The 25,334-nt window shown below is 42.1% G+C and overlaps 1 long non-coding RNA gene across 6 annotated transcripts in view; it reads right to left on the bottom strand.

Annotated features, from left to right (window-relative positions):
* The window catches only part of LOC106839374 (uncharacterized), a 39,479-nt gene that overhangs the window by 9,722 nt on the left and 4,423 nt on the right, over positions 1-25,334 (bottom strand). For 3 of the 6 annotated variants that reach the window (XR_011493341.1, XR_011493340.1, XR_001400107.3), the window contains exons 2-5: positions 8,057-24,372; positions 3,738-6,503; positions 1,577-1,678; positions 220-432 (exon numbers count right to left, since the gene is read on the bottom strand). This is a non-coding gene — a long non-coding RNA (uncharacterized lncRNA). The other 3 variants (XR_011493339.1, XR_011493342.1, XR_006534758.2) reach the window with 3 other exon arrangements.

Here is a 25,334-nt window from a genome sequence, read left to right as displayed (position 1 = left end):
AGAAGGAAGATAACGTAAAATCATAAATAATAAAATAAATAAAACAATAAAACAACAGAAAGATAAAATGTATATGATAATATAGCAATATTAATAGTGCTTTGGGAAAAATTCATAAAATGTATGTATTTGAATTTAACCAATTAACCAAAAACTGAAAAATATAACAATTAATAAAACTTGGAATAAGAAATGAGAAATTTAGCAAGTGACTTGTACCTGTATGATATCCATATTTTATTGTGTCGACAATGATTTAAAGCAGTGTCTGATTCCCCTAGTGGATGGAGATCTTCCTGGAGGGGCTGCGTGGGTTATGTTCAGGTTTTGGTTACCCACATCAGAAGTGCTTAGGAAACGTTTTTAAAGCCAGCCATATTGGTCAGTGGTTAAGATTCAGTGCTCTCACCGCCGGGGCCCGGGTCCGTTTCCCTGTCAGGGAGCCACAACACCCATCTGTCAGTTGTCATACTGTGGTGTTCTGTGTTGCTGAAAGCTATGCTTCTTGGATTTCAAATACCAGCAGGGTCACCCATGGTGGACAGGTTTCAGCAGAGCTTCCAGACTAGACAGACTAGGAAGAAGAAACTGGTCACCCACTTCTGAAAAAATTGGCCACAAAAACCGTATGAATAGCATCAGAGCATTGTCTGATACAGTGCCAGAAGGTGAGAGGATGGGGCAAAAGGACAGAGCGGGGTTCTGCTCTGCCGTTCACGGCGTCGACTAGCAGTCGGAATCCCCTCAACAGCACTAACAACAACAAATGTTTTTAAATGAATGAGAACTCAAAGAAAAAGAGATTTTTAAGTTACAGGATAAGATGAAGAGATTTAAGGGGCCAGCCTGGTGGTGCAGTGGTTAAGTTCGCACCTTCCACTTCGGTAGCCCGGGGTTCACTGGTTCAGATCCCGGGTGCGGAAGTGGCACCAGTCGGTGGGCCATGCTGTGGCTGGCGTCCCACATATAAAGTAGAGGAGAATGGACACAGATGTTGGCTCAGGGCTAATCTTCCTCCAAAAAAAATTTTAAAAAAGAGATCTAAAACAATGTAAAAGGTTAATAGTGACTTAAAAATAAAAGCCCCTAAATCTGACATATTTACTGGACAATTTTTCCAGACATGTACAAAGAGGGAAAAGGAAGATAAGAATGAACTTATTTTTTGAGAGGGAATGTGTGCCAGGCACCATGCTCAGACTTTACATTTTAAAAAAGGAGATGTAAAAATCAGAATGGAAGACACTGAGATATCGATGTTTGTGGATGATATGATTGTACAACTAGAAAACAAATAAGAGAAAAATGAATTCTAAAACAAATTAAGCTCTTTTTGTTGTAGGATACAATAAAATCCCAAGCATTGCAATTAAATTCTTGAGTACTAATGATAGCTAGAATGTGAAATGAATGGATTCTATTCCTGGCAGAAAATCCTGAGTACTTAGGAATTAATGCATTAAGAAATAGATGTTCATCCAACACACATGCACAAACACACCCCACTCGACGTGTAGAAGAACACACACATCGATGAAGAGGGAAAGTCCACAAGATTGAGAAGTTTTTTAAATACCTGTATTATTCAAAGCAGGAATCCATTTCAGTGATTTTATTTCTGAGTCCTATCATCCGCCAACCACACTCCATCCTAACTCCTACTACCAGGTTGATTACCCTAAAAAAGAAATTTATGATGCATGCCATGGTCCAAAACTTCCTCATCCAGCAGATCCCATCCCTGCTATAGCACAGAAAAACATGGAAATACAAAGTCTTGCACAAGAGCCCATGCATTCTTGATGTATCTCCACTTATAAAATTCATAATTATTGGATTTTTATTATAGTAAGAACATTTAATATAAGATCTACCTTTTTACAAAAATTTTAAGTGTACAGTACGGCCTTGTTAACTGTAGGCACGTTGTCATACGGCAGATCTCTAGAACTTTTTCATCTTGCATAAATGAAACTTTATGCCCTTTGAATAGCAACTGCCCATATCCTCCTCCCCCAGCCTGTGCCAACTGTCATTCCACTCTCCGCTTCTATGAGCTTAACTATTTTAGCTTCCAGGTGGAATCATATAATATTTGCCTTCTGTGACTAGCTTATTTCTCTTAAAATAATGTCATCCCTGTTCATCCATGCTGCTGCACTTACTTTTTATATTCATTTTCTGATTTCTCCAAAGTTGCTTACTTATTGACCTCCAATGCCTGTGCCACACGCTCTCCACCCCTGCATTTTTCCATTTGTGTGCCTTTCATGAAGTTTTTCCAGATTTTTCCAACTTAGGCACCCAATTTCTTCATCATATAGCATTTTTTCTTCTATGCTGCCATTTACTGCAACTTTACACTTCATTGTGACATTTCTTATACGCCTCACTTGTACTCCAATTTTACAGTCTGTGTGTTTTTGTCTAATGTTTCCAATTAGGTTAAACGTGTGTCCTATACGACATTTATAACTCTCAGAGTATTTAGCAGAGTGTCTTACACACAGTAATTATGCAGTAAATATTTAATCAGTTGGATGGTTGTAAAGTCTTTAAGAGAACATTTCATTTAACCTAGTAACCCTAAGTCCTAGGAAGTATCTGCCATATAGAAAATGCTCAATAAATATTGTGTTGTATATGGGGAGAAATAGAGAGAAAGAGAGTCTGCAATGACCTGGCTGAGACCCTTTGCTGAAAACGGAAATCAGTCCTCAGTTCTCTTCTTGACCTCTCAGCAGCATTTGACCCAGCTGGCGACTCCTTCCTCCTGGACCCACTTCCTTCCCTGGATTCTAGGATACTCCCCGTCTCGGTTTTCCTCCTATGTCACTGACTATTCCTTCTCAGTCTATGCTGCTGTCTCTTTGTCTTCCCCCAGCCTTTTCACCGTGGAATGCCTCAGGGGTCAGTCTCTGGTCCACCTCTCTTCTGTTCTCTTCTCTAACACTCACTCCATAGATGATCTCATTAGTTTGTGGTTTTAAAAAATCCATGTGATGATAACTCCTATATATATATACATACATATATGCATATCTCCACCCCTGATACCTTCACTAACTCAAAACTACTTGATATTTCCACTGGGATGTCCAGTAAATGTTTCAAATTTAAAATATCCCAGGGTGAACTCTCAAGCTTCCTCCTTGAGCCTGCTCCTCCAGCAATATCCCTCATCTCAGTTAAGAATGGAAACATTCTTCCAGTATCTCAGGCATTCTTAACCATTTCATTCTCTCACATCTCAATCCATCAGCAAACACTTTTGTGCTCTAGCTCCAAAACATGTACAGATGCTAACAACTTCTCACCTCCCACCACTCTACCAACCTGATCTGAGCCATCATCCTTGCTCCCCTAGATAGTTACGACAGAATCTGCAATTGATTCCCTACACAGCAGCCAGAGAGATCCTCTAAGAATGTAAGTCAGATCATGTCACTTCTCTTTCACTACCCTGCAAAGGCCCTCCATTTCACTCACAGCAAAACTCAAAGCCTTTATGAGGAAATATCCAATTGGACTTCTCATTTTCATTTCTGACTTCGTCTCCTACTAATTTCCCTTTTGCTCACTCCCCTCCAGTTACAATGCTCTCCTTGCTATTTATTTCAGTGGTCTATTGCTCCATAACAAACTACCCCAAAATTAATTGGCTTAAAATAACAATTTGTTGTTCTCTCTCTGTGGCTCTGGAGGTTGATTGATTTCAGCTGGGTACTCTTGCTTACAGTGTCTTGTATGGTTGCAGTCCAGTATCAGCTGGGTCTGAAGTCATCTGTAGGCTCAGTGGGCTGGGCATCCAGGATGGCTCACTCCCATGAATGGCAACTGATGCTGAGGCAGTGGACCAGAGCGCCCCCTTATGGCCTCTCCATGTGTCTTGAACTTCTCACAGCCCAACAGCTAGGGGAGTCAGCGTTCTGTGAGTCACCATCACAAGAGCAGGTGTTACAGGAGGCAGGAGACAGAAGTTTCCAGCCAGTTAAGGGCCACACGTGGGACTAGCACAGTGACACTTTAGCCATATTCAATTGGTTTGAGCACTCATAGAGCCAGACAGAATTGAAGGACATGGAGAAATAAATTCCACCTGTTCATGGGAATGTGGCAAGGTGGCATTGCAAAGGAGAATGTGGGATGGGAGATACGGTTGGGGCAATCTTTAGAAAATATAACCTATCCTGCTACTTTTCGAACACAACAGCTATATGCTCACCTCAATGCCTTACGCTAGCCTTTCCCTCGGCCAGGAACGGTTTTCTCTCAATATCAGCATGTTTTGCTCCCTCATAGCTCCAAGTCTTTGCTTTCTCACTTACTTCAACTCTGCTAGTTTTTCAGCTTCTCAATGAGCCCATCTTTAACCGACCTATTTAACATTATACATCAACACTCTCCCTGTGACCAAGTGCTCATAACTGCCCATGACACACCCACTGAACTTGACCAAACTTTAGACAGGCTCTCCTCCTCCTCCTCACAGGCCCCCCAAATTTGGCTTATCTCCAAGTTTACCAAGCACTAAACCACTAAGGTGCGGACATCCTCTCTTAACAGCTCATTCTGAGAATCTGCTAACCACAGAGAAAAACATTCTGCTGTGAAAAAGCCCCAACAATGCCACCTGTTCACCCCACCCACGTGCCCTGCTTTCCCCAAACTTCCTGCCTGTTCTGCACACCCCTCCCTAAAAAGAAAAGCCTTTTTTTCTGTTTAATTTTGAGATACTTGCAGATTTCTGGGATCACAGCATTGTACTATTACAATAGTCATTTAAAATAGTCTCTCTTTATCTAAGTTCATATTTATTTTGTTTTGACACTTAGCAACCCTTTTTACCCTACATGATTTTTTCATATTGCCTATTACTTTCTAAAATACTGTATATTTTATCTATTTATTATGTTTATTGTCTCTCTCCATTAGAATATAAATTGGGTGTTTTTCTATTTTGTCTACTAAATTCCCATCACCCAGTACAAACATTGTAGGTGTTCAAAAAGCATTTGCCAATTTGGTGGATAAACTCTCATTTGTGGTGTGGTGAAAGCAGGTCCCTCTAATGTAGTAAGATAAAGAATAAAGAAATATTTCCTGCTGATCTGCTGGAATTTCATTCTCCATCCCAGATAATTGAGTTTCTACATGTTCCTTGAGCTGCTCCTCATTTCAATGATGTGGTTCCTGTAAAACTATTATTAGTGCTCTGTCATGTTTTCCTTAGTCCTCCCTAACTCCATTCCCTCTCTACTCTTGACTTAGCTCAGAAACTGGAGCCTGCTTATTTGTGGACAGTTTTCTCTGATGCAGCTAGCCCTCTGGATTTTTAATCCTTTTGTCTCAGCATGCCCCTGTTAACTCGTGTTGAATTCATGTGCAATGCAATTCCAGCCAGGGGTCTAGACCTTCCCCGTAGTCTGGTGCATGTTCTCAGATACTAGATTGTCATCTGGTCTGGACTATCTTTCCTTCTTTCTGGGCTGATCTTTCTACCCAAGCTTGCCGTGCCTCACTGGTCAAGGAAACATTGCTATTGCTGACACCTCCTAGACTTCCACATCCTACTTGAGCGAACTGAGTCCCTCATAAACACATCCTGAGGTAGAAGAAAAAGAAACTTCTTTTTCATCATCACACATAGGTAATATTTATGGAGTGAATTTTTGTCAAAAAAGATCTGAGGGCACAGTGATCTTATGTTCCAAGTTATTCCTCCATTCCTAGGATCTAAGAAGAGAGAGGAAGAGGAGGAGGAAAGTTAAAAGTCTTAGGTTCGTCATGAGTTTCAGTTCATGACCACATAATCCACCTTGTTATGACACACTGCTGCTCCTTTAAATAAAGTCCCAGAGCCCTACTAAAATGAATGGGATACCATTGCCTCAGAATTTCACCCAAACATCACTAAAGAGGGGCAGTCTTCAAATTTATTCAAACTCACAAATCTCTTGAGTTTGCAAAATTGAGCTGGAAATCAGTTGAAGAAAATTTAGGAGATTTCTGGCCCTGGAGAGAAAGCACAAGAGTTTGGACAGTCCAAACAACAGGAAAAAACTTCCCTCTCATTGAAAAATGAAAGTTTTATTTTCATCCCTTTGGTATCGAACCTGAAGTGAGTTCGCTCACCCGTTGCTCAGCAAGCCAATCTCTGACACTGGGTGCAGTGGAAGAAAGGAGGAATTTTATTATTGCACAGTGCTGAGTGAGGAGAGAGGGCAGCTATCGCTGAAACCCCAAACTCCCCAAAAAGCTAAAGGAAGGGTTTTTATTTGGGGTTTTAGGTAGGGAAGGGGGGAGCATATGGCCTTGATGGTTGGAGCTTTCCCACCAGCCTGTCTTTGGCCTTGACACTGCTTGCAGAGAGGAGGGAGACCTTGACCTTGCTGGTCATCAGCTTTCCACCAGCCTGTATCTCTTTGGCAGGGAGGAGATAATGAATCCAGGTGCTTGTCCTTGGTGCTGTCTGTCTCCATGGAGGATAGTGGATTCCGGAGCTGGGAAGCCAGAGAGTAAGCAGGGAAAGAGTATTTTGGTTTTAACTTCATATATGCTGGGTTTAATGTGGGGAAACTGATATCAGAGCAGGTATCACCTTCTTTCAAATGTAGGAAATGTCTCACACTGTCTCTGACATTTTCTTTGTCTTGTGTTCCAATTTTAGACCTTCAAATGAGGCAGGGGATGAAAAAAAGGCTCTAGAATCCAAGTCAACAGGCTTGGGGTCTACCTTCCTTTGGTCAACTTCTAAGTCTCATCTACGAAATGTAAATGATAAATTATATACCTGCCCCATGGATAATAATGCATATTAAACAAAAGGACAAACTGAAAATATTTTTAATAATAAGCTTATAGCCAATTGCAAGACTATACGTTGATTCAGATTGTAAAAAAAAAAAAACTGGTATAAATGAAAATACATCTGTATTGGATAATTAATATTTTAAGTGCAATTTCCCATTAATATGTAAATTAAATATATTTGTAAAATATCTTTTCAAAGTGAATCTAAAATTTAACTAGAATAATAAGTGTACAAGAATAATTGAGATATGTTTGAGGGGAAAAAAACGAAAGAATGAGAGTTGGTTTGTCTTATCTAATGTATAAAATGTATTAGTAAGCTAAAACAGTAGTTTTTAATTGTGGGCAATTTTGTCCCACAGAGGATATTTGATAACATCTTTGAGACATTTTTGCTTGTTACAACTGAGTTTGGTGAGAGTGGGGGATGTGTTACTGGCATTGAGTACATAGAATCCTAAGATGCTGCTAAACATCCTACAATGCACAAGACTTCTCTCCGCAGCCAAGAGTTATCCAGCCCAACGTGCCAACAGTGCTGAGGTTAAGAAACTGAGCTTAAAGTATCAAAACTATAGTGCAGGTGTGGGACTAATAAACAAATAATGGAGCAAACCGGAAAGTCCAAGTACAGTCTCAACTATTCATAAAAGTGTTACATAAAATTAAAATGTCCCACCAGTTTGGTAAAGTATTCAACAAATGTGAGTAGAGCAACTGACTAATGCATTGCAAGGAATAGCATGACAACCTTATTTTATAAAAAATAAGATTCAAATTTTTTTAGTAGAAGAAATGAAAAATTAAGTAAATAGTTATTTAACTTTGGGATGGAGAAGGTATTTCTGAAAGTGACATTTTTTTCTATCCATCATTTAAGATCCAGTTCAAGTTTGAGCTCCTGGCCATGCCCCTGTGAAGTGGGAACTGGAAGGGGATAAATTTCTATTGCCCAACAAACAAAGTAAGTTTCAGCTCTGGGGAGGCAGGTTTACGACTGCAGATAAGTAAGAGATCCGATTAAACAGGATTTTGTAAAAGGAGCTTAAGTTTCACTTCTCAGTATTTGCTTTCAAATGAGGAGAAAGAGTGTTCTCAAAGAGATCTGGATGCTGAAGTATCAAGACCTAGCTGCAGTGTTCAGCTTCTGTCTAGAGAACACAAGCATCCAGCAGTGCACACGCTTCTTCCCCTGCTCGTAATTGTGGAGCTACAGTTTAGTCTTTGTGCCTGGTTTACTTACCCCCTTGAAAACCATATGGGTTGGCACATCTTGATTGATGAAAACAAAATCAACAGCTCCAGTGTCATTTTCCAAGAGAATGGGGTATATATCATATATAAGAGAATGAAAGGATACGATTAGAATGTGATCCTTACAGCTAAAGACAACGGGAGCTTTTCTTTAGTATGGCTGCAAGTCTTCCTTTTTGTTTAATGTTTCCTCTTTAAATTCCCCAAATATCTGTCCCTGGGGGCATGGCTGGAGGAAAGATGCTCAGGTCTGGCCTCAAAGCAATAACATGCAGAACTATATGGGCAACTATTTACTTTCAAGGGGCCGTGTACAACCCAATCGCAGTTTTAAGTACATTTAGAGATGCTCTTTCTGGTCCATTGCTCCTCATTCACTTATGACCTGGACATAGAAGTCCATAGTGGCCTATAACATCGTTTGCAATCAGAACATGGAGCCAGTCCCATAAGTGGTTGCGTCTCAAGTGAGGAAGTGGAGGATTGGGGCTCTAGAAAGCCCGAGGTTCTCTGCTGAGGAAAAGAGAGCAGAGCACAGTGATGGTGGGTTATATGTTAAATAAGAAGGAGATAGAGTATTAAATGAGACAGCACAACCTATTGTATTTCAAAAGACTTCTAAACTTTTGCATATAAACATAATCATGAGGTTTAAGCATCAAGTTTTTTTAGGCTACAGTCAGTACACAGAAGTTGGACAAACTTTCCTTGACAACACAGTCTTTCTGTAAAAAAGATTTCTCAGCCCACTTCAATCCTGTTTCTTCCCTCAATTGTTTATATTACCTGCCCAATCATTAATTTTTCATGAAATTTCCTTTATTTTTTGCCTTTTTAAAAAATTTTGAATTTTCATTTGATTTTGCGTATAACTGTGCATGAGCTTTCCACAGATGCTTTGAGCAGCTTGAGGGCAGGAATTTTGCTTATTTTGTATCCTCCAGAGTATAAAGCATAATCCTTGCCCCCAAAATAACAGCGTTTGTGATTTTAAATTATAGCTGGTTAATGAATCCATGGAAATGAGTGGAAGATAGAATAATATCTCATCTACCCAGAATCCACTGCTGCAAGAGTCTTATCTTTTTGAAACCTGTGAAAGAACGGAAGAAAAAAAAAGCTTTCAAAAACCCAAAACGGATGTTATTCATTCATTTGTACCATCTTAAATGAGCATGAAATAACTAAAGGGAAAAACATGAGACAGTTACAGCTGGGAATTATTTTAACAACGTGACACAGGAATTAGAACAGAGTAAACAACCTTTGACCCAGTGAAACATTGTTTTTTTAGATAGCATAAAACTTGAATTATTATTTTCTTTTCATCAAAAGCCAAGCAACCTAAACCTCTCTCCTTGCTACAGAGAGGAGATGCTATTCCCAGATAACAAGGAGCTTTAGCAGTGTAATTTTGCAGAATGTACTCTGGAAGAGGAAAAAAAATCCCTCATTCTCCAGCATTTTCATGGATAGGTGTAGGAGGGAGTAGGAACAAGAATGGCTAAAAGAAATGCCATAAATGAAGACACTGTTCATCATGAATATACTACAGGTAATGGTAGACCAAGAGTCTGAAAATTCTCTGGAGTTAGACTTTCAACACAGATATAAAATGACAACTTTTATGAAATAGAATCATCCGGCAAATCTGGCATAGGCTAGTGTGAAATACAGAAGAGATTCAGCAAAACAAGCAGAAACAGACATGAATCAGTAGGAACATCCACGCAGGAGCAGGAGAGCAGTATTGCCCTTTACCTATTCCTGAAGAGCTCACCGTTACCTGGGTGAGGCGCAATGGGAGGTATCAACCCGTTCTGCTATAGCTACATCAGAATAGCATTTGTATTGGGAGATGATATCACGGTGCTTAGGTCAACCAATTAGCAGCCATGCATAGTTGATCTTGTGTATCAAATTAGTCATTCTTAACTAGTTCTTTGTGTTATCTTTTAAAAGAAGCAAGTAAAAAGTACTGATCAGGGATTATTAGAAAGAGATTTTACATAGTGATTGCAGGTTCAGTTTAGTTGCTCAGAGTGACGGAAGCTCACAAATTGAGAAAAAAATGGCTCAATAACTTTTTCCCTCTGAAGTTCATCAACAGAAGGAAATGGCTATTAGAAACGCAAAGAAAAACTAAGTTAAAACCCTGATAAGAATAAAATAAGCATATTTTGTTAAATTTCTAAAGCATGCATTTTATTTATTTTTTTTTTAGATTGGCACCTGAGCTAACATCTGTTGCCCATGTTCTTTTCTCCTCCTCCTTGTTCTTCTTCTTATCCCCAAAGCCCCCCACTACATCGTTGTATATTCTAGTTGTGAGTGCCTCTGGTTGTGTTATGTGGGATGCCGCCTCAGCACAGCTTGATGAGCAGTGCCATGTCCCCATCCAGGAGCCAAACCAGTGAAACCCTCGGCCGCCAAAGCAGAGCACATGAATTTAACCACTCGGCCACGGAGCCTTCCCCTAAAACACAAATTTTAAAACCTAAATTTCCAAAACTGCTTTCTTCTGTTTAATATTAATAACTCAAATAGGATTAAGTTAAAAAGTAATACTTTAGGTTTAGCCATGACAGAGTCTGGGTTCTAGATTTCTCCCCATATTCCCTACTGTAAACAACCATAAAACTGGACAAAATATATGACGGATTTTCTGGAGGAGAATTGGGGAGGGGGAGGTGGTGCTGGTGTAGAATTGTAATGCCAACAAAAAAGCAAACACAGGTGGTAAGCTTGATGTTCTCTCAACTTCCTGCCTTGGGGAACTTCAAGGTTGCCACATTGATACCGACCCTGATATCAGTTTTCCTACATTAAACCCAGCATATATGGGGTTAAAACCAAAGCACTCATTCCCTGCTTACTCCCTGGCTTTCTGGCTCCAGAATCCACTATCCTCCATGGAGACAGACAGCGCCAAGGACAAGCATCTGGATTCATAATCTCCTCCCTGCCAAGGAGATACAGGCTGGTGGGAGAGCTGCTGACCAGAAAAGTCATGGGCTCCCTCCTCTCTGCAAGTAGTCTCAAGGCCAAAGACAGGCTGGTGAGAAAGCTCCAACCATCAAGGCCATATGCTCCCCTGCCCCTACCTAAAACCCCAAATAAAACCCTTCCTTTTAGATTTTCGGGGAGTTGGGGATTTCAGCATTAGCTGCCCTGTCTCCTTGTTCAGCACTGTGCAATAATAAAATTCGTCCTTTCTTCCACTACACCTAGTGTTGGAGATTGGCTTGCTGAGCAATGGGTGAGCGAACTCACTTTAGGTTCGGTGTGCATGTCACAAGGTGACAGAGCCCAAAGGAGAGAAGAGCAGCCTTGCTGAACTGAGGAGGCAGCGATTAGGGCTGAGAGCTGATAAAGCCACTGGGATTTGCAGGGCAGTGCACCGTGCAGAGAGGAGTCCCCAGAATGCTTCCTGGGGAAATCTCCATGGATCCTTTGCCCAGGGCTGGATTGTACACATGTAAGGGAGTCTCTTCCAGAGCTGAAAGGAAATATCACAGACTGCTTACAGACTCTGTTTCTGAGTACAAAGGAAATACATTAGAATTCAATTACTCAAAAATATGCAAATATTTTGAAAAACAGTACACTTCTAATACTGCATGGGTCAAAAAAGAAATCCCAAAGACACTGAAATGTTTCAAACAATCATAATGAAAAGGCAATGTGTCAGAAATTTGAGGAATCAGCTAAGGCAGTGCTAGAGGAAAGTTTACAACTTTAAATACTTATATGTAGATCAAAAACAAAAAAAAATGAGCTAAGAATCAGTGATTTGTGTTTCTACCCCAAAGGTTAGATAAAGAAGAGCAAAATAAACCCAAAGTAAATGGAAGGAACTAGGAAATATGAAAACCTAAATCGATAAAATAGTACACAAACATAGAAAGGAAGAAGGGGAAAAGTTGGATCTTTAAAAAGAGTACCAATAATTCCCAGAGTGCATACTATGCCACACCTGATGCTATGTGTTATTACACAGATTCGAATAGCACAGTGCATTGGGCCCCTGTCCCCAAGTTCACCATAGTTGAGGTGTCACAGATGTGCTTCACAAAATGGTTCAGCTATAAAACATCCGAAAGTTCACCCAGCCCAACAGTGCCGAGAACAAAGTAGGAGCTCAATAAACATTTGTTGAATAAATTATTGAACTGTTTCCTTTAACAGACCAGGAAGCCCAGAGAGAGCAAGGGACTTCCCCAAGGTCTCCAAAGTCTGAAGTGGTGGAGCCTGGGTTCAAATCATACCTCTGGACTCTGGGTTTTGTCCCCGACACCGGGAGTTATTCTCTGCCCTAGCCAGGTTAGGCTTTAAACCTTCAACCTTTTATGCCTTGAGTGAAGCTTAATAACCAGTTCTTTTTTAAAATTGCCCTGGCAGCCTGCCTTACAAAGGCATTTCATTAACATTCCTTTTATTTTAATGTCTGGTTGCTAGCCAAAGGGTCCATCAGGCGATCAGAATGGAGAGAGTTAACAGACACAAAAATTAAAATGGAAACTTGCAGCTCCACTTCACACAGTGGGGCTGCTGGCAAAGGCCACCTCTCTTAAGCTCGCTCACCTCCACTGTTCCTTTGGGCTCATCGAAACCATCGAACCAAATTTTCTTGGGGCAGAGCTCAGGTATAATTGAGACTTTAGGACTATTTTCTACCACTGGAGAAATTTCAAGGGGAATCACACTGAAATTGAAATTGAATTTGAAATTGAAATTGAAATTTGAATTTTGAAATTGAAATCAAAATTGAAAGGAAAATTCCTTTTCTACTGAAATCCCAGGGAGAAAAAAACAATACTGTCATAATCCAAGTCAGCTCAGGAAATGGTCAGCTGTTAGCAACTCAGGTCAGAAGGGAGGCAGAGGAGGTTCGAACTACCAGAAGAATGGAAGGGGACGTAGGAAAGAAGTGTTTATAGGAGCTGGCCCCTGAAACGGCATACCATGATCTATCTCCTAAACAAATAAAATAATAGCAAGTACTTATATAGCACGTATAATATGTCAGGAACTGTTCTAAACACTTTATAAAATAAACACTAAATGATTTAGTCCTCACAACAATTCTACAACATAAGCACTTTATTACCCCCACTTTACAGATAGCAAAACTGAGTCAAAGACAGGTTAAGTAACTCATATTCACAGAGCTAGTAAGTGGTGGAGTCAGGCAGTCAGGATCCACAGTCCGTGATTTTGCCCGCCCATACTATACCAAGGATTGCTTTTGCTATGGACACGAGCTCCTGACTAGATAGGCAGACCAGCCCTCGAATTCTCCTCCAGAGGTTGAAACCCTGCAAAATAATAATGACAAGCCCTTGTTGCAGCAAACAGTGAAATGTATGCTAAGCACCAGTTACATCCATTCCTTCCTTCCTCCGTTTGTTATCAGTCGTTTGACCCAATAAGGAATGTATAGATGCTAACTGAGTTAGTGCTCTGAAGGAATGGAAAACAGTTTTTTGCAAGTGAAAACCGGAAGAATTGCAGGTTTTTGCAGCATCACAAATATTTCTTTAACACCTACCATATACCAGTTTCACACAGATAGGAGAGTGACTGGGACTTAGTGAGGGATTTAGAGAATATTTACATAGCAGGTGACTGGGACTAGAAGACACCTGAGGTCTGTGTCAGCCACGCTGTTCTGTCCCTGCTCTTATGGAGCTGACATCATAAAGGAAAGACAAATATTAATCAACTGATCCATTAGAGAATGTATAGCTGCAGAGAGGGCTCTGAAAGAAAGGAAGACAAGTCTGTATTAGGGATTCACACAGGAAGCTGAGCAGGCCCCGGGGCAGCAGAGTAGGCTGCCTTGAGAAAGAGAGGCTGGCTGAGAGCCGAAGGATGAAAAGGCTTTAGTTAGGTAACACAAGAAAGGTGGGAAGATAGTTCTAGACAGAACTTGCAAAGGCAAGAGGGAGGAGACACTGAGACCATCTTGTCTGCCTGGCCCCCAAGGCAGAAAGCAGAGTCCGGGTGAGGGGTGAGTTGAGGCTGGAGAAGGAGGCAGAGGCAGGCCATGCAGCAACTGATAGTGTCATGATCTTTGTGCAAAGGTCCCTGGGAAGCCACCGAAGGACACTAGCAGAGCAGTTGCATGAAACAAGGAAGATCCATGCACCCAATGAGTGACCAAACAAGGGAGATTGAGATCCTTCATCCTTCTCCCCAACTCCAACCTCACTGCATTCATACCAGCACACAAAATTCCCCCAGGAGAGGTCTTCCTCCAGGCACCCAGATCACAGAGTCCCACTGTTGGCAGGGACTTAGACGTCATGTAGTCACACCATCTATTAAGTAAACACTGTCTTGCCCTCTCGGAACCCCAGGTAGTCTCTAATCTGTGTGAAACTAGATATCTGGACTCAGCATAGGCTTAGTACCTGGGTAATCTCCAGCAAGTTAAATCATCTCTATGAGCCTCCGTTTCTTCAAATGCACAAAAGGGAAATATAGTGTCAATTGATTATTAAGATAATGTAGGTAACGTTTCCAGCACCCAGCCTTTGATATAGGCCCAGTAAATGACAATTTAATTTGAGTTCAGCAATTTATTTTGAGCTATATCTGTCTCCCATTTGATCCCCACAATGTGGGATGGTTCTTATCCTTCCACCCCATTTTGCAGGTGATGAAACAACCAAAGCGCTGGCTAGTTAAGGAGCCTGCCAGTTGCCAGTGATGGAACCATGGCTCAAGCCCACTTCATTCTGCCTGCAAACCAATTGACCCACCAGAGTCTGCTCTCACATTTAGTTGGTAGGGGCCCCAAGAATTGTTTGCACCTGTTGGAGACACAGCTCCTGAGGAGCCCTGGGCAGGTCAGAACAAATCTTCAGAAAAAGCAGATGGCTAGAGGGAAGGCCTGCCTTTTCCAGCAGGTAGGATCAGGGAAGGGGAAAGGATGGATGCCTGGTCCAGTCCTGCTACCGAGACAAGCTTCGTGATGGCTACTGTGCCCCCGTGAGCTCATGTGGCCCTGAAGCTGGCATTATATAAGTGCATAGGTTGATGATTATGCCAATTAGGCCTTTGGGGGCTTACTCTGGCAGAAATGACTACTTGTACATATTAGTACAGCTTCTCTGTAGGACATTTCAGAGGCTGGAGCATAGACATCATTGCTTTTCCTGAAGTCTCTCCCTCTTTCTCTTCCTTTTGCAGCACACACCTCAGTTTGGGGATGGAGGAATAGGCTGAGGTTTTAGAAACTCTTCTCTGTTTTTACTTCCTGGGCCACCTTGTCTGCAGAATTCTCCTATAATCGTGGAGTCCAGATCCAGCACAACCCTGTCACCAATCTATAAGCTCCATTTGTCTCCATATCCCTGGTGACCACATCACAGATGGGCAGTAAATAATTGCTGAAATAGTATGGAATTATTGAGTGAAGCTCAAAAAGTGTATATTTGGTTTGATTGCATGGGGTTATATTTATAACAATCAGACTTGAAGAATCCTCTTGATATAAAGTATGCTACAACTGCCTTTTGCTACTCCTCTAAAGTGTTGAGTGACACCAACTATGCTGAGGGAACAGCTAATATCTGCTTGTCCTGAAACATCACACACCCACACACAAACACACACACACACACACACACGGTCCTCTTCAATCTTCTTCTTATGAGTTTTAGCAAGCTACTGAGTGTTGAATAGTTTAGCAAGCTATTAAGTGACTTCTCATTTACTATCAAATAGGCAGACACACAGTCCTAGGGAATGTGCATGAGTTTTGGTGGTGTATTATGGGCCCTACAATCTCTTGGCACATCCTTTTGGCAGTTACTTAATTCTGAGACTCTATATCTTCAGCATTAAAATGGAAATGATAATAGGCATTGAATGGCAGGAGAAAAAATCATGATGCTGTCATAAGGCGTCGGACTTCCTGAGTTCAAATCCACTTTGCACCACTGTGGTGGATGCTTTGGTGCTCCAACCACATTCCTTCCCAGGACTGAAAAACTCATTCCTACAGCTGCTGGGTGAGCGGGGTGCTGACAGCTCATGGCTGAGTTCCTCCCCAGGAACTGCCCTCCACTGGCCTTGACCAAAGTTATCGCCCTCTCCCAGGGACAATCTGCAAGGGTTCAAAGGCTTGGCCCTCTTTCTCAATTCAGGACAGCTCTGAAGGGCCATCCCAACTCCAGAAATGCCTAGAGGATCAGCTCTCACTTTGCTGCAGCCACCTTTAACCAAGCCTGCTTCTCTTCCTCCCTGACGGATGGTTTTACAGAGAACACTTCCCTATAAAGTTTCTACAAGGAAAATCTCCATTTCAGAGTCTGTTTCCCTGAGTCTTGATAGCTTCTGTGAAATATACTGCTCATAGAGGGCAGTTCTTCAGAGGTCTACGTGTCACGTAGATAATTTACACATGGAGGAGTTGGAATTCTGGTAAGAATCCTGAAATTTCAAGTTCAGGCCTCCTCTTGGCATCTGTCATTCTGTCCCTACACACAAAATGGGGTGGAAGAAATCACAACACAGCAGACCCATATATTTCAGATCATCAATAATCACCATATTTTGGTCTTAGTGGTAATTGTCAAGAAGTTGGATACTCCATCATTATCAGTGTGCTCTGGGCCAGTTTTCCCACCACAGAGGGACAGAAAGCATGGGCCACAGTCAATATACTAGGCTTTCTCAAATATTCTTGAGATTCATTTTTTTTTTTTAATTCCTTATGGAACTGATACTAAATATAAGCTGGAGTGATCCGAATTTGGGGGTAGGTAATTATACAAATAAGCAAAGTTCTTTGCCATTCATTCATTTATTCATACTTTTTTAAAAATCCATCCATCCAACCACTATGTATTGTGTGCTTTCTTTGTGCCACGAAACCTTCTAAGCACTTTCCATACATGCTCTCCTTTCATCTTCACATCAACGATATAAAGTTCAGGAGGTGCTGGAAATTGTCCAAGATGACCCAGAGGGGGAGAGGCAGAGTGAGAAACATAATCCAGGTAACCCTAAAGCCCGTGCTGTCATAACAATCTTATGACATTGTCCTCCCCACCAGTACACAGCTAAAATAAAAGTCAGACTCTGAGAAGTGATAGAAAGCAATATCAGATGCGGGAGAGAAGATGCATTTAGATGGGTGAGCCTGCAAGGCTTCCTGGAAAGGGCACGAGTTGGCCTTTTGAGCTACCAAGCCTCACTTCTAGAAAGAAAGCTCAGCAATTTTGTTAGAGAGAGAGAATGGAAGGGCCCCAGGCTTCAGAGTCTGGCAGATTTGAGTTTGAATCCTGTCTTCATCTATTACTAGCTAGGTGACCCTGAACACCTCACTTACCCTCTCTGGGCCTTCATTTTGTCATTGTGAGAGACCTCGTTAACTTGTTGTAAAAGCGAAAGTATGAAACATGTCTACTCCGATATCTGATAATATAGTAGACATGTGTCAAATGATGCTGGATTTGAGCCAACGCAGATCTCTAGGTTAGAGCAAGAAAATGGAGAAAAGTTTACTAATCAGCTTCTCTAGCTTGTGCCTTAGAGAAGGTTAAGCCAAAAGAAGACTTGACTCTTGTGCTCACATCTCATATTACACTAATTGGTCATGAAAACCATACACTCACACGTGCACACATATGAGCACACACTCGCGTGCACACCCATCCCTATATGTGTATACACAAACGCTCAGGCATGAACCACAGACCACAGGAAAAAAACGCTTCAAGTGCTTGGGCACCATCATAAACTCTCACATGAAGTGCAGTGCTAAAGTGTTCGTAATTAAAATCTCTAGAGAACTCTCGTTGTTGACAATATCACCACCCAAAGCCATATTTACGTTGTTAATTATTCAAGTTACAGTGAATAAGAAACAATGCCCAGGCTTCCCATAAAATTTCCAAAAATTAAACCAGGGAAATGGGCAATAGATGTCATTTGAAATGGTCCTGATGCCCGTTAATTGCAAGGCAGCTGTAAAATAATGGGGCATGAGGTGCTTCAACAATGCCTAATTAGTAACCCTATGGACATCTTCTTGGAAAAAATGGCAACGACACAGTGCAAACACTTAGCAGTCATCATCAAAGGCCCCTTACCAATATTAGCTAATTAATCTTCCCCACAACACTCCAGGAGGAGGCAGCATAGGTCCTCATCCGGAGAGGGAGAAACAGAGGCCAAGGGTTGAAATGGAAAATCCTCTTCTTGCTTGGCATCTCTACAGTAGAGTTTGATGACGGCAACCTAAAAGCACCCAAGAAGAATCCCCAGGCAAGGGGAGAGGGATTTTTTTTCTCAATGAGTGCCTTGCCCAGATGATGCGTAAGGTTAGTGTGGTGAATTCTTGGCTTCTTCCTGATCTCTTGCCGTGTCTCCCCTCCTGGCTGTCCCTGAGAAGGCTCCGTACCGAACTACTGTCACGGGACACAGGCACTCTTGCATTTGTCCACCTGTTCCCTTTTTCTCAGCAAGAAGGTTTTTTATCTCAAACATACCAAACCAAAGAGGGGGAAGGAGAGCTCTGCCACCTTGCATGAAGCCATGCCAATTGTATTAAAACATGATTCATAACTTTGGTTTCAGCCCTGCTATCAGGTCTAGAATGATTTCTGGAGTATGATTGCTTTGAATTAGGAGAAAATATAAAGAGGGAGTCAATGACATCTTGTGTGCACTAATTTAACTCGGGTTAAAAATTTACAAATAACCATAGGAAAAGGGAGAAGAAAGGGAAGAATGAAGAGGAACGGAAAGAAGAGAAAGGAGAAGCAGCAGCATGTGCCAGACTCGAAATTCAGTGCTTTATGTATATTAGCCTTTCGTCTTTATAGCCACACTCTGAAGTGGGTGTAATTACCATCCGCCTTTTACAGGTGATGAAACTAAGGGATGGAGATGTTCAGCAGCCTCCACAGTCCCAGAGCTAGTAATACAGTGAACCAGGCCCTGAACCCATCTCTCTTTTTGATCCTAAGCTCTTAGTTGTTTCCACAACATTGCCTTTAGGATGACTTTCTATGCCACTTTCTAACCTGCCTCTAAACCCTTAGCTAAGCAATAGCTAGTGGGCGAGCATAAAGGACATTTGGGAATGTGACTCTCCTAACAAAGTATTCGATGGGTTGAGATCCAGTCCCAGGTCAAACCTAAATACACTTTTCTTAAAGCAACACACACCCTTCATGGAAGAGGATTCATTATCTGTCTCTTCAGCATCACAAAGGAGAGAAGAAGATCACATAACTTTGGAAGGATAAGCTTTAGATTGGATTAACCCAGATCCAAAAATCCTGGCTCCTGTTCCTTATCTGTAAAATAGGCACAACAATTGTCCCTGTGTTGTGAGGTTGCTATGAGGATTAAGTGAGCAAATGCCTAGGGCCTGGCATGTCACAAGCTCTCAATAATTGTCAGCTATGTTTTAATCATATCCTGCCCTATTAATGATAATGATAATGATAATAGTATCTTCTGGTATAGACAGTGGAATGAGGATCCTTAGATACAAGGGGCCTGGGAGACTCTTTTTTCAGGAGTGTTGAATGAATGAACAAAGTATGTTGCAGATCAGAAAGTCTCAGGAAAATACATTTTATCTAACTTCGTACTCAATGTAAGAGTTCATTTCATCTAAGTTCTTATTTCAGTAATGAACAAACGATGAACTCTCTCCCACAAATTGACAGCCTGTCTTTAAATATCTTGACAAACAGGAAGCCTTGTTTGTCAAGATGTCAAACAGAAGAGCCATCTGCGCCGTTCAGTGGCTCTAAAGTTCTTTCACCTGGTGATTATACTGAAACCTGGCCCCCTGGAAATGTCCACCTTGGTCACTGTCCTGTCTCTGGAGCTGGGCAGAGCAAGTGTAACCCCTTTTCCACTCACTTGGCCTTTCCTACACGTCCACTCCCACTTCCGAGTCTTTGTTTCTTTAAGTTAAACTTGCAGATGGACTGTGATGAAAATTCGACAGATATGAGCATCTTTTTTCAGTGGTGAGCCTCCAGATAGTATAAACCACAACCAGGCCTGTGCCCTGGTGCTTGGCGCCCCAAAGCTCTCCATCTCAGCATCTCCTCTCCTCGGGGTCCGTGTCAACACTACCCATACTTGTCAATTTGGGCAACTCTGCCAGAGTCCCCTCTCCTTAGCCCTTACTAGTGCTCAAGTCTCAGCATTTGCATAGAGAAGCTGCTATCTGATCTGTCTTTTGGGCCTTCAAAGATTTACTAACCAAAAAAGTGACTAAGGCAGGGATTTCAGGGCCCAAAACAGGGCCCACTGGGGCTCCTCAAGGCATTCCCTATCAGCATAAGGCCAAAGCTAGTGTGGTCTAAATCATGGGTCTTCTTCCAAATGAGAACTACTCAGTTCACCTGCAAATTCCTGGGACTGCTGACCCCTGCTGCACATGGGGTTTGCCTGCTGGACTTGGCCAATGGCTCTCCTTGTGTCCTTTCCCTCCTGCCCAGACAGCAAAAGTACAAGGTGCAGAGCCCTCAGCTTACCGCTCAAAGCCCCCCTGAGCTTAGTCCCTACTTATCTCCCCATCTTATTTCCCAATACACCCTCCCTCCTTGTACCCCAAGCCCCGGGGGATCTGCAACCTTGTCCTGGCTCTCCACTTGTGACATTTGGGAATGTCACTTCTTTTCCTTGCAATGCTCTTCCAGGCCACTTCTGCCACAAAGGCCTGCTCAAAACCTATCTCCCCCTTTGAAGCTTACCAACATTTCCTCTCCTTAAAACGAATTAATCCACTCTCATCTTTATGTTCAGAATAGTTTTTGGATCTCTTATGGCATCCAATTATTCACTCAAAAATTTTTTGTAAACTCTTCTTGTAGAGCAGGTTCTGCTAAGAGTACAGCAGGTATTATCTCATTTAATCTTCCCCTAAATCATCTGAGGCAGCTACAATCACTTAAAATCTTGTTTCAAAGATGAGGAAGCTAAAGCTCAGCCATACAGCAACACACCAAGATCACAGGGGTTGTAAATGGTGGAAACATTTGTGTCTGCCTCCGAAGCCTCTGTAATCAGCCCCGCCTCTGCTGTTTACTGAGGTTCCTGAAGTGCTGGATGCTCAGAGGCAAAAGGTACTGAGGACCAGTTCCTGGAAGGCAAGCTCCTTGCATGGAGTAGAAGGAATGAAGTGTGACCTGTAAGGAGGTGAGGGAGAGAGGACAAGAGGCTATAGCTAAGAGAAACGAGGTGGACCGACCAGAGCTGAACTGAGGCCCCCCTGCTGGCAAATAAGGGAGAGACGGTTGAAGTGAAGCTTGTTATGAAGAGCTCTCATGAGTAATCGTGGCTTTGAAATGGAAAGGTGAGGGCTCTGTGTGAGGCTCAGAGAAGAGGCAGGCAGGAAAAGCTGACACGTAAAGGCCTGACTATTGAAGGGCTCTTTAAAAGGGAAGAAGGACTTCAAAGGCAAGCAATGCCTTTCCTGCCAGGGCATCCCTCAGACCTTGAAGGAAAGGGTTTTAGAGGTACCTACAGGAGCACTGAGTGGAGTATGTCCAGCCCATCCCCCAGGAAGGCAGAGGTTGTGGTGCCTTACACCATTCCCCATCCAAAGATAACCCAGCCCAGGTCATCGTCAGGCAGGTACACTGAGACTGGGTTGTGAAGGAACCCGAGTTCCCCCTTCCCTTCCAACCTTCTCCCAACCAAGTTCCTCAGTTTACCTATATAACAACGAGCTCTTATGCGAAGACCAATGTCAAGCACTGTGCACAGTACTGAGAATAAAAAAAGAAAACCTTTAATGACAGTAATTTCCCTAATGGTGACTGCAGTCTTGTGCAAAAAGCCAGTTCACAAACTATTTCAGTACAATATAGAAAGTGTCATGAGTGAAGCATGCCACAGTTTGGGACCGGTTCATTAGGAGTGGCTGCCCGGAATGACTTGAAAAGGATTCTAAAGTTGAATACAGGCTCAGCCAAGAAAGTGTGTCATTATTGACTAGGAATGAGTGCCAGGAGTGCACAGGCGAGGAGAGTGGTGTAGGAGGTACTGTGGGAGCAGAGGAGTGATAGTGAACACAGCTTGGGGGGCAAGGATGACTTCCTATGGGAGATGACACCTGAGATGACTCTCAAGGAAGAGCAGAAAACAGGCAGGTGAGGTGGGTAGAGGTGCCAGAGAAGGAACAGAAGGAAGTAGTTCTCTGACACGGGAACAGCCTAAGCAGAGGCATGAGGGTATGATAAGGAAGAATGTCCAGAAAATTCTCAGTGGTTGAGTATGACTCAAGGGTAAAGTGTGAGAGGCCAGGTCAACATGATGTTGACGGGTAGACTGGAATCAAATTGTGTGAGACCCTAAGACCGCTCTGGTACACAGCTGATTTGACCTTAGAAAAATAAAAAGTTATACATATGCTCATTTAACAGGGACTAGATGAGTGTCCTCTGTACCTAAAAGCGTGGGTAATGGATTTCACAGCCACTGCACATTCACAGCTGATTTTTAACATCAATCAAGTTTTTTACCAGACCTGAGAGAGCGAAGTTCAATGACATAGACAATATGATAAGCATAGTGAGAATTAAGACTTCTTTAGCTGCGTATCCAGAACTGTTGAATACTCCTAGTAAAGTTCGTTTAAACCAACTTCTCATCCAATTGAGGAAACTCTGTTTCCACGTTCCTAACATAGTATTATTGAACATCTCTGAAAAAAGGGGTTTTAAAGCAAGTGCTTCCAGTGCACAGTAATTATACTGTTTTTCCATATCAGGGTAAATTCAAATTTGCCCCCTTGTCACTTCCACCTCTGGTCCTTGTCCTTCTCTCTGGAACAAGATAGAACGGATACAACGCCACTTCCACAAATAGATATTTGCACACTTGGAGACTTCTCCTGCTTCCATTCTTATTTCTGGGCCTTTGTTTCTTCAGCCTAAAGCTTCACTCTTCCTCTTTAAAATGAAGTTCAGATTCCTCATCATATGAATGTCTTTTCCTAGAGTATTCCAATTTTTTACTGTTTCTCTCAGGCTATGGCAACTAAATCTGGACAACTCTAACCATTTAGGGTTGCCAAGTCTTTAAGAAAGGGGCAGACAATTCCACAGCCCCACAGTGGGATTTTTAGCAGCCAAGTCTTCTGTGCAGTGGAAAGGCCATGTGTCCTCTGGGAATCAATTACTTAGCGGATTCTCTGTTATTATTGGACAGCAACTCAGAAAATTCTACCTGTATTTACTGACCTGATGGATGCTAATATCATTTTGATTCTGCAGACAATGAGGATATTCACCCACACCCCACTCCCTTAAGAGTCAGCTCTCCAAATAAGCCATAAGGTTAATTCCTAAAACATGCCCATCATCAACTTTCTTAAGTGCCAGTCTCAATCCAGATGGCATTTGGCTTAACACTTTATTAGCTGACAGAATGGAGATCTCTGAAAATGAGACTTGTCTGGCTTCTTCTTTACATGGAGTTGGACTAATTTTCAGTCCCCTAATTAAACCTTGCTGTGATTGACAGAAGCTTATGACAAGCAGATCTGCTGACGGAACTAAATATTTTCAGCTGCCTCTTCAAGGTAATAGACATCGAGAACAATTTTAGAGATCAGAAATTCAGCGAAAGTAGGAGATCATTTAAAAAAGATATTAGCGTGAAGACAGCATCTGAAGAGTCCTTTGACTGGACAGAGGAAGGATCCCAGGAAATGTGTGGACAGAAATGGTCCTCTACTCACTCTCTAGGAAATAAAATTCCCAAGAAAAATACACAAATACACTCTTGGACAAATACATTTACTCCTGTAGGCAAAATCAACCACTCTTTCCTGAGTCCCACCACATAAGATAGAGTGAGGCATTGAGCACTGACCACAGAGTCCACAGACGTGGGTGGGAGGACTCACTCTGGCTCGTCTTGAAAAAGCATGTTGGTCTCCTCTCCGAACTTCAGATGTTGATAGGTAGCTGCTTACCAGTCTCGAGAATTGTTAGGGGGACTTCAAGTTATATAGGTTGGTGAAAAATCTTTGTGTTACTATGAAATGCTATAGAAAGGTAAGACATTAATAATACCAAATCCTGCCTCATATGATAATTGTTTGTACATACTGCCCACTAGAATATAAGTGCCAGCCAGCAGGAATTGCTGTCATCTCAGCCTCCTCTGTATCTAGCATAGTACCTGTCATGTAGTAGCAATTTGATAAACGTTTGCTGGATTGACTTCATGGAACAGAATGACTAGCTTGCACGGTCTCTGAGGACAATTGTCGAAGCTTGTTTTACATCATCACCATCGTCTTGCTCAAATCTGACATGAAGAAGTACGTAATAAATGGTCAGTGAATGAATGAATAAATTGAGAGGACCTGAAAAGATGGTTTTCAACTCTGAATGCACTTTGGAATCACCTGGGGTATTTTTAAAAATCAATCTCAGGGACCTTGCCCCAGAGACTGATTGCAAAGTGCCCCGGGATATTCTAATGTACAGTCAGGCTTGAGAACCAATGACTTTAAACAATAGGAAAATATAAGGAAGAGCCCTCCCTCCCTTTTTTTTCTAACCGGTTGTAGGTATTAGATTCTTGGGAGGAATAAAGCATTCTGAAAGCTATGGCAGAATGGAAGAGGGATGTGGTTACTGCTTTTCAGAAAAAGGCTGATGGACCTCTGGGCAGCTGTCGCCTTGGCAGACACTGGTCCTCGGTATGGCTGCACCGAAGGCAAGAAGCATCCCAATGCCATTGCTCAGGCCTTCTGCTAGCCCTAATGTTCTAGGAGGCTGCCACCTTGTGGCCATTCTGCAGTGACAGTTACAGCAGCTTCCTAAAACAGGCTCATCTCACACGGCTGTAGATTTTCTCTTTCTCAAATTATATGCAAGGCCTAGCGGTATATATTCTAATATTTCAGGAAAATTAAATAAGGAAGAGAGGGTCCTAGATTCTCCATGGTGAAAAGAATGCTTCAGATATTAACTTGAGGTGTGATATAGAGGTTAGATAGGCAGGTGATTTATTTATTACTGTTGAATATCAAGTGACAGAGGTCAAGAGAGGACAATGTACTCAATACAAAACCAGGCTTCATTTCTAAGGCGCAAGGACTGGTTATGTCAAACGCATTGATAATTCTTTACTTTCATGAGAAAAAAGTAGAACAGTAATATGGCCGTCATTCCCATTCCACAGGTGGGAGATTGAGGCCCCAGGAGTTAACTGTGTTTGTCAAAGTTGCATAGCAAACTGGGAGATGAACTCAAACTGGAAAG

The sequence above is a fragment of the Equus asinus genome, chromosome 12 (genome assembly GCF_041296235.1).
Source record: "Equus asinus isolate D_3611 breed Donkey chromosome 12, EquAss-T2T_v2, whole genome shotgun sequence".
NCBI classification, from domain to species: Eukaryota; Metazoa; Chordata; class Mammalia; order Perissodactyla; family Equidae; genus Equus; species Equus asinus.
Note: the sequence above shows the minus strand (reverse complement) of the source record. Positions and strands in the feature narration are given on the sequence as shown.